The sequence below is a fragment of the Neomonachus schauinslandi genome, chromosome X (assembly GCF_002201575.2).
Source record: "Neomonachus schauinslandi chromosome X, ASM220157v2, whole genome shotgun sequence".
NCBI classification, from domain to species: domain Eukaryota; kingdom Metazoa; phylum Chordata; class Mammalia; order Carnivora; family Phocidae; genus Neomonachus; species Neomonachus schauinslandi.
This window is the reverse complement of record NC_058419.1, coordinates 55,889,051-55,901,054: the sequence shown is the minus strand read 5'-3', so window position 1 is coordinate 55,901,054 and position 12,004 is coordinate 55,889,051. Positions and strand designations below refer to the sequence as shown.

The following is a 12,004-nucleotide window of genomic DNA, read 5'->3' as shown; positions in this document are numbered from 1 at the left end:
CCTTTTCCCCTTTCTTCTTCTGGAATTCCTATGGTACGAATGTTATTACACTTTATGAGGTCATTGCATTCTGTAAGTCCACATTCATGATCCAATATTTTTCTTTCCCTCTTCTTTTCAGCCTCATTGTTTTCCATAATTTTGTATTCTATATCACTTATTAGTTCCTCTTCTTTTTACATTCTTGTGGCAAGTACATCCAGTCAATTTTGTATCTCGGTTATAGCACTTTTATTTCAGCCTGACTAGTTTTTAGGTCTTTTATCTCTGTGGTCAGGGACTCCCTGTTGTCTTCTATGCTTTTCTCACACCCAGCTAGTATCCTTATGAATGTTGCTTTAAATTCTGGATCAAGAATATTACTTATATCTGTTTTGATTAGATCCCTAGCCATGACCTATTCTTTTTTTCTCTTGGGATGAATTCCTGCACTGTGGCATTTTGTTTAGTTCTCTGTTTTCTTCTCTGTGATAGGAAAGCCTGTTATGTTTCCTGCTCCTGAGAGTAATGACTATATTAAAAATGGCTTGGTGCTTCAGGAAGTGTTTCTGGTGTATGCTGTGTGCACTCTGCTGCTGTGTTTTGGATGCTCTTTCCCTCAGGACAGTCCTCTGCAGAGTTTCTCCTTGCCTGCAGTGGGGAGTGTTCAGACCTTGGTCAGTGTGTGTTGAGTTTTAACTAGGTGTGCTTGGGAATGCTTGTTAAAAGAGGCCAGATCCAATTTCCACTAGAGTTGAAGATTTGCAGCACTCTATGGTCAGTAGACTTGGTGTGTGCTGGGTATTTTTCTGGTCTTGGGGAGGACCTCCTGCTCTGGTTCTCAGCCACACTTACCCTAGTAAAGAAGCACCTGAAGAAAGCAGGTGGGTGGGGTTTGGTGTAAGTGTCTGAGGGCTCCACTGTTGGTGCTGTTCTGCTCACTGAAGTAGATCTGTGCCCTCTTCCTCATCCCTGGAGTGGGGAGGGTGTGCCCACCACTGTCCAGGAAGACCTGAGGATGAATGAACAACCTCCCCTCATATGTCCCAGCCATTCCTCAGATCTCTGCCTTCACCCTGTCTGGGTCCAGGCCATCTGCTCACCTGGCAATGCAGTACATATGTGTTTTATCTCAGATACTTGGCATGGCACGTACCCACACTGGTCCTCTGGGAAAGTGTCACAGTGCTGGGACTGATGCATGTTTGTCACAGAAGGGCAATCACACTAATGCACAGGAGCTTGGAGCATAGAGTAAAGCACAGCAAAATGCCAGTTGTCCAGGTTACCTGCCTTCAACAGGTGTCTCTGCACCTATGCTAAGAAATGAGACAGCTCAATGGTGCCTGCTGTTTTTTTTTTTTTTTTGACCCCTGATAAGTAATGCCACCTCCCCCAGATGCACTCCAAGAAGAGGGAACTATCTCTCCCAGTGCATCCCAGGGGATCTTGAGATAGATAGTGCAATCCACTTCTGGGCCTCTGTCCTTCTCCACAGGAGCAATGCTGTACTCACCAGGGTCCACACCGACCATGGTACAGACTTCTAAAACTCCAGTTTTGGAGCTCTGATGATTGTAAAAACTCATGATAACCAGCCCCTCTTGTTTTTCCAGTCAATGGTTTTGGGCTAGTGTTTTTCGTGTGATCCTCTGTGCAGTGTTTTTTTTTCTCTCTCTCTCTCTCTTTCTCTCTCTCCCTTCTCTGTGATCAGTGCTCCCTCCCCTCTGAAACATCCACCATTCTTTTCTCCTCCAAATCATGTCTCTGCCTCTCCTACCTTCTACAATGTGGCATCTGCTATCCCTCTGGTTGTGCAGTTTATTCTCAGTCCTCAGACTGATTTCCTGGGTGTTCAGAATGATTTGATATTTATTTTGCTGTGTTCAAGGGATGAGGCAAGTATAGTGTCCTCCACCATTTTAACCTCCTTTGGATGGTTGTGTTTTTTAAAGAATTGATCCATTTCATAAAAGTTATAAAATTGTGGGCATACAATTGTTCATAATATTTTATTACTATCCTTTAATATCCATGAGATCTGTAGTGATGTCCCTCTTTCATTTCTGATGTTAGCAACATTTCTGTCTTCTCTATTTTTTCATAGTTTGCATGGTTAGAGTCTTACTGATTTTACTGAACTTTTCAAAGAATCAACTTTTGGTTTTGTTGATTTTTTTTCTATTGATTTCCTCTTTTCATTTTCATTAATTTCGATTTCACTTATTATTTCTTATATTCTGCTTACTTCGGATTTAATTTGCTCTTCTTTTTCTGGTCATAAAATGGAAGCTTAGATTACTGATTTCAGATTTTTACTGTTTTAAAACATATGCATTCAGTGCTCTACATTTCCCTCTGAATACTGCATTCAATGCATCCCACAACTTTTGATAAGTTGTATTTTTATTTTCATTTAGTTTGAAATATTTTTAAAATATTTTAAAATTTTCTTAGAGAGTTTTTTTGTTGCCACATGTGGTTTTTGGAAGTGTGCTCTTTAATCTTCAAGTATTTGGGATTTTATGGCTATTTTTGTTACTTATTTCCACTTTAAATCCATTATGGTCTGAGAGCTGACATTGTACAATTTCTCTTATTTTAAATTTGTTGAGGTGTATTTTATGGTCTTGAATGTGGTCTATCTTGGTGAATGCTACATGTTAGCTTGAGGGAGAAAAATGCATATTTTGCTGTTTTTTTAAAGCAGTCTGTATATGCCAATTATATCCAGTTGGTTGATGATACTGTTGAGTTCAACTATGTCCTTACTGATTTTCTGCCTGCTGGACCTGTTGAGGTCTACGACTATAATTGTGGATTCATTTATTTCTCCTTGCAGTTCTATCAGTTTTAGCCTTACACATTTTGATGCTCTGTTGTTTGGATCATACTCATTAAGGATTGTTGTGTCTTCTTGGATAATTAACCCTTTTATCTTTATGTAATGGCCCTCTTTAACCCTAATAATTTTCCTTGCTCTGATGTCTGCTCTGTCTGAAGTTAATAGAGCTAATCCAGTTTATTTTTTATTTATTTATTTATTTTTGCTTGCTAATATAATCTTTTTTAAAATTTATTTGTTGTTATGTTAATCACCATACATTCCATCATTAGTTTTTGATGTAGTGTTCCATGATTCATTGTTTGTGCATAACACCCAGTGCTCCATACAGAATGTGCCCTCTTTAATACCCATCACCAGGCTAACCCATTCTCCGACCCCCTCCCCTCTAGAACCCTCAGTTTGTTTTTCAGAGTCCATCGTCTTTCATGGTTCATCTCCCCCTCCGATTTCCTCCCCTTCATTCTTCGCCTCCTGCTATTTTCTTCTTCTTCTTTTTTTTTAACGTATAATGTATTATTTGTTTCAGAGGTACAGATCTGTGATTCAACAGTCTTGCACAATTCACAGCACTCACCATAGCACATACCCTCCCCAGTGTCTATCACCCAGCCATCCCATTCCTCCCAACCCAACCCCCACTCCAGCAACCCTCAGTTTGTTTCCTGAGATTAAGAATTCCTCATATCAGTGAGGTCATATGATACATGTCTTTCTCTGATTGACTTATTTCGCTCAGCATAACACCTTCCAGTTCCATCCACGTCATTGCAAATGGCAAGATCTCATTCATTTTGATGGCTGCATAATATTCCATTGTATATATACACCACATCTTCTTTATCCATTCATCTGTCGATGGACATCTTGGCTCTTTCCACAGTTTGGCTATTGTGGACATTGCTGCTATAAACATCGGGGTGCACGTACCCCTTCGGATCCCTACTTTTGTATCTTTGGGGTAAATACCCAGTAGTGCAATTGCTGGATCATATGGTAGCTCTATCTTCAAATTTTTGAGGAACCTCCATACTGTTTTCCAGAGTGGCTGCACCAGCTTTCATTCCCACAAACAGTGTAGGAGGTTCCCCTTTCTCCGCATCCCCGCCAACATCTGTCATTTCCTGACTTGTTAATTTTAGCCATTCTGACTGGTGTGAGGTGGTATCTCATTGAGGTTTTGATTTGGATTTCCCTGATGCCGAGTGATGTTGAGCACTTTTTCATGTGTCTATTGGCCATTTGGATGTCTTCTTTGGAAAAATGTCTGTTCATGTCTTCTGCCCAATTCTTGATTGGATCATTTGTTCTTTGGGTGTTGAGTTTGATAAGTTCTTTATAGATTTTGGATACTAGCCCTTTATCTGATATATCATTTGCAAATATCTTCTCCCATTCTGTGGGTTGTCTTTTGGTTTTGTTGACTGTTTCTTTTGCTTTGCAAAAGCTTTTTATCTTGATGAAGTCCCAATAGTTCATTTTTGCCCTTGCTTCCCTTGCCTTTGGCGATGTTTCTAGGAAGGAGTTGCTGTGGCTGAGGTCGAAGAGGTTGCTGCCTGTGTTCTCCTAAAGGATTTTGATGGACTCCTGCCTCACACTGAGGTCTTTCAACCATTTGGAATCTATCTTTGTGTGTGGTGTAAGGAAATGGTCCAGTTTCATTCTTCTGCATGTGGCTGTCCAATTTTCCCAACACGAATTGTTGAAGAGTCTTTTTCCCATTGAACATACTTTCTTGCTGTGTCAAAGATTAGTTGACCATAGGGTTGACGGTACATTTCCGGGCTGCCTGTTCTGTTCCATTGATCTATGTGCCTGTTTTTGTGCCAGTACCATACTGTCTTGATGATGACAGCTTTGTAATAGACCTGGAAATCCGGAATTGTTATTCCTCCAGCTTTGCTTACCTTTTTCAACATTCCTCTGGCTATTCAGGGTCTTTTCTGGTTCCAGACAAATTTTAGGATTATTTGTTCCATTTCTTTGAAAAAAGTGGATGGTATTTTGATGGGGATTGCATTGAATGTGTAGATTGCTCTAGGTAGCATTGACATCTTCACAATATTTGTTCTTCCAATCCATGAGCATGGAACGTTTTTCCATTTCTTTGTGTCTTCCTCAATTTCTTTCATGAGTATTTAGTTGTTTTCTGAGTACAGATTTTTTGCCTCTTTGGTTAGATTTATTCCCAGGTATCTTATGGTTTTGGGTGCAATTGTAAATGGGATTGACTCCTTAACTTCTCTTTCTTCTGTCTTGTTCTTGGTGTATAGTAATGCCACTGATTTCTGTGCATTGATTTTATATCCTGCCACTTTACTGAATTCCTGTATGAGTTCTAGCAGTTTTGGGGTGGAGTTTTGGGGTTTTCCACATAAAGTATCATATCATCTGCAAAGAGTGAGAGTTTGACGTCTTCATTGCCGATTTGGATGCCTTTGATTTCTTTTGTTGTCTGATTGCTGTGGCTAGGACTTCCAATACTATGTTGAATAGCAGTGGTGATAGTGGACGTCCCTGCCGTGTTCCTGACCTTAGGGGAAAAGTTCTGTTTTTCCCCATTGAGAATGATATTTGCTGTAGATCTTTCATAGATGGCTTTTATGATATTGAGGTATGTACCCTCAATCCCTATACTCTGAAGAGTTTTGATTAAGAAAGGATGCTGTACTTTGTCAAAAGCTTTTTCTGCATCTCTTGAGAGGATCATATGATTCTTGTTCTTTCTTTTGTTAATGTATTGTATCACGCAGATTGATTTGCAGATGTTAAACCAACATTGCAGCCCAGGGATAAATCCCACTTGGAAGTGGTGAATAATCCTTTTAATGTATTGTTGGATCCTACTGACTAGTATTTTGGTGAGAATTTTTGCATCCAAGTTCATCAAGGATATTGGTCTGTAATTCTCCTTTTTGATGGGGTCTTTGGTTTGGGGATCAAGGTAATGGTGGCCTCATAAAACGACTTTGGAAGTTTTCCTTCCATTTCTATTTTTTGGAACAGTTTCAGAAGAATAGGTATTAATTCTTCTTGAAATGTTTGGTAGAATTCCCATGGGAAGCCATCTGGCCCTTGGCTCTTGTTTGTTGGGAGATTTTTGGTTACTGCTTCAATTTCCTTAGTGGTTATTGGTCTGTTCAGGTTTTCTATTTCTTCCTGGTTCAGTTTTGGTAGTTGATACATCTCTAGGAATGCATCCATTTCTTCCAGATTATCTAATTTGCTGGCATATAGTTGCTCATAATATGTTCTTATGATTTTTTGTATTTCTTTGGTGTTGGTTGTGATCTCTCCTCTTTCATTCATGATTTTGTTGATTTGCCTCCTTTCTCTTTTCTTTTTGATAAGTCTCGCCAGGGGTTTATCAGTCTTGTTAATTGTTTCAAAGAACCAGCTCCTAGTTTCGTTGATCTGTTCTACTGTTCTTTTAGTTTCTATTTCATTGATTTCTGCTCTCATCTTTATTATTTCTCTTCTCCTGCTGGGTTTAGGCTTTATTTGCTGTTCTTTCTCCAGCTCTTTAGCTATAGGGTTAGGTTGTGTACTTGAGACCTTTCTTGTTTCTTGAGAAAAGTTGTATGGCTATATACTTGCCTCTTAGGACTGCTTTTGGTGCATCCGAAAGATTTTGAACAGTTGTGTTTTCATTTTCATTGGTTTCCATGAATTTTTTTAATTCTTCTTTAATTTCCTGGTTGACCCATCCATTCTTTAGTAGGATGCTCTTTAGCTTCCAAGTATTTGAGTTCTTTCTGACTTTCCTCTTGTGATTGAGTTCTACTTTCAAAGCATTGTGGTCTGAAAGTAGGCAGGGAATGATCCCAGTCTTTTGGTACCGGTTGAGACCTGATTTATGACCTAGGATGTGATCAATTCTGGAGAATGTTCCATGGGCACTAGAGAAGAATGTGTATTCCGTTGCTTTGGGATGGAATGTTCTGAATATTTCTGTGAAGACCATTTTGTCTACTGTGTCATTTAAAGTCTGTATTTCCTTGTTGATCTTTTGCTTAGATGATCTGTCCATTTCAGTGAGGGGGGTGTTAAATTCCCCACTATTATTGTATTGTTGTCAATGTGTTTCTTTGCTTTTGTTATCAATTGCCTTATATAATTGGCTGCTCCCATGTTAGGGGCATAGATATTTACAATTGTTAGATCTTCTTGTTGGATAGAGCCTTTAAGTATGATATAGTGTCCTTCCTCATCTCTTATTACAGTCTGTGGTTTAAAATCTAATTTGTCTGATATAAGGATTGCCACACCAGCTTTCTTTTGGTGTCCATTAGCATGGTAAATGGTTTTCCACCCCCTTACTTTCAATCTGGGGGTGTCTTTGGGTCTTAAATGAGTCTCTTGCAGACAGCGTATGGATGGGTCTTGTTTTTTAATCCAATCTGATAACCTGTGTCTTTTGATTGGGGCATTTAGCCCATTTACATTCAGGGTAACTATGGAAAGATATGAATTTAGTGCCATTGTATTGCCTCTCAGGTGACTGTTACTGTGTATTGTCTTTGTTCCTTTTCTGGTCTATGTTAATTTTCGGCTCTCTATTTGCTTAGAGGACCCCTTTCTTTTTTTTTTTTTTAAAAATTTTTTTATTCTTATGTTGATCCCCATACATTACATCATTAGTTTTAGATGTAGTGTTCCATGATTCATTGTTTGTGCATAACACCCAGTGCTCCATGCAGAATGTTCCCTCCTCAATACCCACCACCAGGCTAACCCATCCTCCCACCCCCATCCACTCTAGGACCCTCATTGTTTTTCAGAGTCCATCGTCTCTCATGGTTCGTCTACCCCTCTGATTTCCCCCGCTTCGTACTTCCCCTCCTGCTACCTTCTTCTTCTTCTTCTTTTTTTTTTCTTAACATATATTGCATTATTTGTTTCAGTGGTACAGATCTGAGATTCAACAGTCTTGCACAATTCACAGCGCTTACCAGAGCACATACCCTCCCCAGAGTCTATCACGCAGTCACCCCATCCCTCCCACCCCACCTCCCACTCCAGCAACCCTCAATTTGTTTCCTGCGATTAAGAATTCCTCATATCAGTGAGATCATATGATACATGTCTTTCTCTGTTGGACTTATTTCGCTCAACATAATACCCTCCAGTTCTATCCATGTCATTGCAAATGGCAAGATTTCATTCCTTTTGATGGCTGCATAATACTCCATTGTATATATATACGACATCTTCTTTATCCATTCGTCTGTCGATGGACATCTTGGCTCTTTCCACAGTTTGGGTATTGTGGACATTGCTGCTATAAACATTGGGGTGCATGTACCCATTTGGATCCCCTCTTTTGTATCTTTGGGGTAAATGCCCAGTAGTGCAATTGCTGGATCATATGGTAGCTCTATTTTCAACTTTTTGAGGAACCTCCATACTGTTTTCCAGAGTGGCTGCACCAGCTTGCATTCCCACCAACAGTGTAGGAGGGTTCCCCTTTCTCCGCATCCTCGCCAATATCTGTTGTTTCCTGACTTGTTAATTTTAGCCATTCTGACTGGTGTGAGGTGGTATCTCATTGAGGTTTTGATTTGGACTTCCCTGATGCCGAGCGATACTGAGCACTTTTTCATGTGTCTGTTGGCCATGTAGATGTCTTCTTTGGAAAAATATCTGTTCATGTCTTCTGCCCATTTCTTGATTGGATTCTTTGTTCTTTGGGTGTTGAGTTTGATGAGTTCTTTATAGATTTTGGATACTAGCCCTTTATCTGATATGTCATTTGCAAATATCTTCTCCCATTCTGTCGGTTGTCTTTTCATTTTGTTGACTGTTTCCTTTGCTTTGCAAAAGCTTTTGATCTTGATGAAGTCCCAATAGTTCATTTTTGCCCTTGCTTTCCTTGCCTTTGGCGATGTTTCTAGGAAGAAGTTGCTTCAGCTGAGGTCAAAGAGGTTGCTCCGTGTGTTCTCCTAAAGGATTTTGATGGACTCCTGTCTCACATTGAGGTCTTTCAACCATTTGGAGTCTATTTTTGTGTGTGGTGTAAGGAAATGGTCCAGTTTCATTCTTCTGCATGTGGCTATCCAATTTTCCCAACACCATATTTTGAAGAGACTGTCTTTGTTCCATTGGACATTCTTTCCTGCTTTGTCAAATTGAGTTGACCATAGAGTTGAGGGTCCATTTCTGGGCTCTCTATTCTGTTCCATTGGTCGATGTGTCTGCTTTTGTGCCAGTACCATGCTGTCTTGATGGTGACAGCTTTGTAATCGAGCTGGAAGTCCGGAATTGTGATGCCACCAGCTTTGTTTTTCTTTTTCAACATTCCTCTGGCTATGCGGGGTCTTTTCTGGTTCCATACAAATTTTAGGATTATTTGTTCCATTTCTTTGAAAAAAGTGGATGGTATTTTGATGGGGATTGCATTGAATGTGTAGATTGCTCTAGGTAGTATTGACATCTTCACAATATTTGTTCTTCTGATCCATGAGCATGGAATGTTTTTCCATTTCTTTGTGTCTTCCTCAATTTCTTTCATGAGTATTTTATAGTTTTCTGAGTACAGATCCTTTGTCTCTTTGGTTAGATTTATTCCTAGGTATCTTATGGTTTTGGGTGCAATTGTAAATGCAATCGACTCCTTAATTTCTCTTTCTTCTGTCTTGTTGTGGGTGTATAGTAATGCCACTGATTTCTGTGCATTGATTTTATATCCTGCCACATTACTGAATTCCTGTATGAATTCTAACAGTTTTGGGGTTTTCCACATAAAGTATCATATCATCTGCAAAGAGTGAGAGTTTGACTTCTTCCTTGCCAATTTGGATGCCTTTGATTTCTTTTTGTTGTCTGATTGCTGTGGCTAGGACTTCCAATATTATGTTGAATAGCAGTGGTGATAGTGGACATCCCTGCTGCGTTCCTGACCTTAGGGGGAAAGCTCTCAGTTTTTCCCCATTGAGAATGATATTCGATGTAGGTTTTTCATAGATGGCTTTTATGATATTGAGGTATGTACCCTCTGTGCCTATACTCTGAAGAGTTTTGATCATGAAAGGATGCTGTACTTTGTCAAATGCTTTTTCTGCATCTCTTGAGAGAATCATATGATTCTTGTTCTTTCTTTTGTTAATGTATTGTATCACACTGATTGATTTGCGGATGTTGAACCAACCTTGCAGCCCAGGGATAAATCCCACTTGGTCGTGGTGAATAATCCTTTTAATGTATTGTTCGATCCTATTGGCTAGTATTTTGGTAAGAATTTTTGCATCCATGTTCATCAGGGATATTGGTCTATAATTCTCCTTTTTGATGGGACTTTGTCTGGTTTGGGGATCAAGGTAATGGTGGCGTCATAAAATGAGTTTGGAAGTTTTCCTTCCATTTCTATTTTTTGGAACAGTTTCAGAAGAATTGGTATTAATTCTTTTTGAAATGTTTGGTAGAATTCCCCTGGGAAGCCATCTGGCCCTGGGCTTTTGTTTTTTGGGAGATTTTTGATGACTGCTTCAATTTCCTTAGTGGTTATAGGTCTGTTCAGGTTTTCTATTTCATCCTGGTTCAGTTTTGGTAGTTGATACATCTCTAGGAATGCATCCATTTCTTCCAGGTTATCTAATTTGCTGGCATAGGGTTGCTCATAATGTTCTTATAATAGTTTGTATTTCTTTGGTTTTGGTTGTGATCTCTCCTCTTTCATTCATGATTTTGTTGATTTGGGTCCTTTTTCTTTTCTTTTTGATAAGTCTGGCCAGAGGTTTATCAATCTTGTTAATTCTTTCAAAGAACCAGCTCCTAGTTTTGTTGATCTGTTCTACTGTTCTTTTAGTTTCTATTTCATTGATTTCTGCTCTGATCTTTATTATTTCTCTTCTCCTGCTGGGTTTAGGCTTTATTTGCTGTTCTTTCTCCAGTTCCTTTATGTGTAGGGTTAGGTTGTGTACTTGAGACCTTTCTTGTTTCTTGAGAAAGGCTTGTATTGCTATATACTTGCCTCTTAGGACTGCCTTTGCTGTATCCCAAAGATTTTGAATAGTTGTGTTTTCATTTTCATTGGTTCCATGTATTTTTTTAATTCTTCTTTAATTTCCTGGTTGACCCATTCATTCTTCAGTAGGATGCTCTTTTGCCTCCATGTATTTGACTTCTTTCCGACTTTCCTCTTGTGATTGAGTTCTAGTTTCAAAGCATTGTGGTCTGAAAATAGGCAGGGAATGATCTCAATCTTTGGCACTGTTTGAGACCTGATTTATGACTTAGGATGTGATCTATTCTGGAGAATGTTCCATGGGGACTAGAGACGAATGTGTATTCCGTTGCTTTGGGATGTAATGTTCTGAATAGGTCTGTGAAGTCCATTTGGTCCAGTGTGTTATTTAAAGTCTTTAGTTCCTTGTTGATCTTTTGCTTAGACGATCTGTCCATTTCAGTGAGGGGGGTGTTAAAGTCCCCCACTATTATTGTATTGTTGTCGATGTGTTTCTTTGCTTTTGTTATTAATTGCCTTATATAATTGGCTGCTCCCATGTTAGGGGCATAGATATTTACAATTGTTAGATCTTCTTGTTGGATAGAGCCTTTTAGTAGGATATAATGTCCTTCGTCATCTCTTATTACAGTCTTTGGTTTAAAATCTAATTTGTCTGATATAAGGATTGCCAGCCCAGCTTTCTTTTGGTGTCCATTAGCATGGTAAATGGTTTTCCACCCCCTCACTTTCCATCTGGGGGTGTCTTTGGGTCTAAAATGAGTCTCTTGCAGACAGCATATCGATGGGTCTTGTTTTTTCATCCAGTCTGATAGCCTATGTCTTTTGATTGGGGCATTTAGCCCATTTACATTCAGGGTAACTATTGAAAGATAGGAATTTAGTGCCATTGTATTGCCTGTAAGGTGACTGTCACCGTATATTGCCTGGGTTCCTTTCTGGTTTATGTTGCTTTTAGGGTCTCTCTTTGCTTAGAGGACCCCTTTCAAGATTTCTTGTAGGGCTGGTTTTGTGTTTGCAAATTCCTTTAGTTTTTGTTTGTCCTGGAAGTTTTTTATCCTTCCTTCAATTTTCAATGACACCCTAGGTGGATATAGGATTCTTGGCTGCATATTTTTCTCATTTAGTGCTCTGAATATATCCTGTCAGTCCTTTCTGGCCTGCCTGGTTTCTGTGGATAGGTCTGTTGCCAATCTAATGTTTCTACCCTTGTAGGT

General features: G+C 39.3%; 1 protein-coding gene across 1 annotated transcript in view; it reads left to right on the top strand.

The window, feature by feature from the left end:
* Positions 1–12,004, top strand: part of DACH2 (dachshund family transcription factor 2) — a 990,389-nt gene that overhangs the window by 335,387 nt on the left and 642,998 nt on the right. The window lies entirely within an intron of this gene.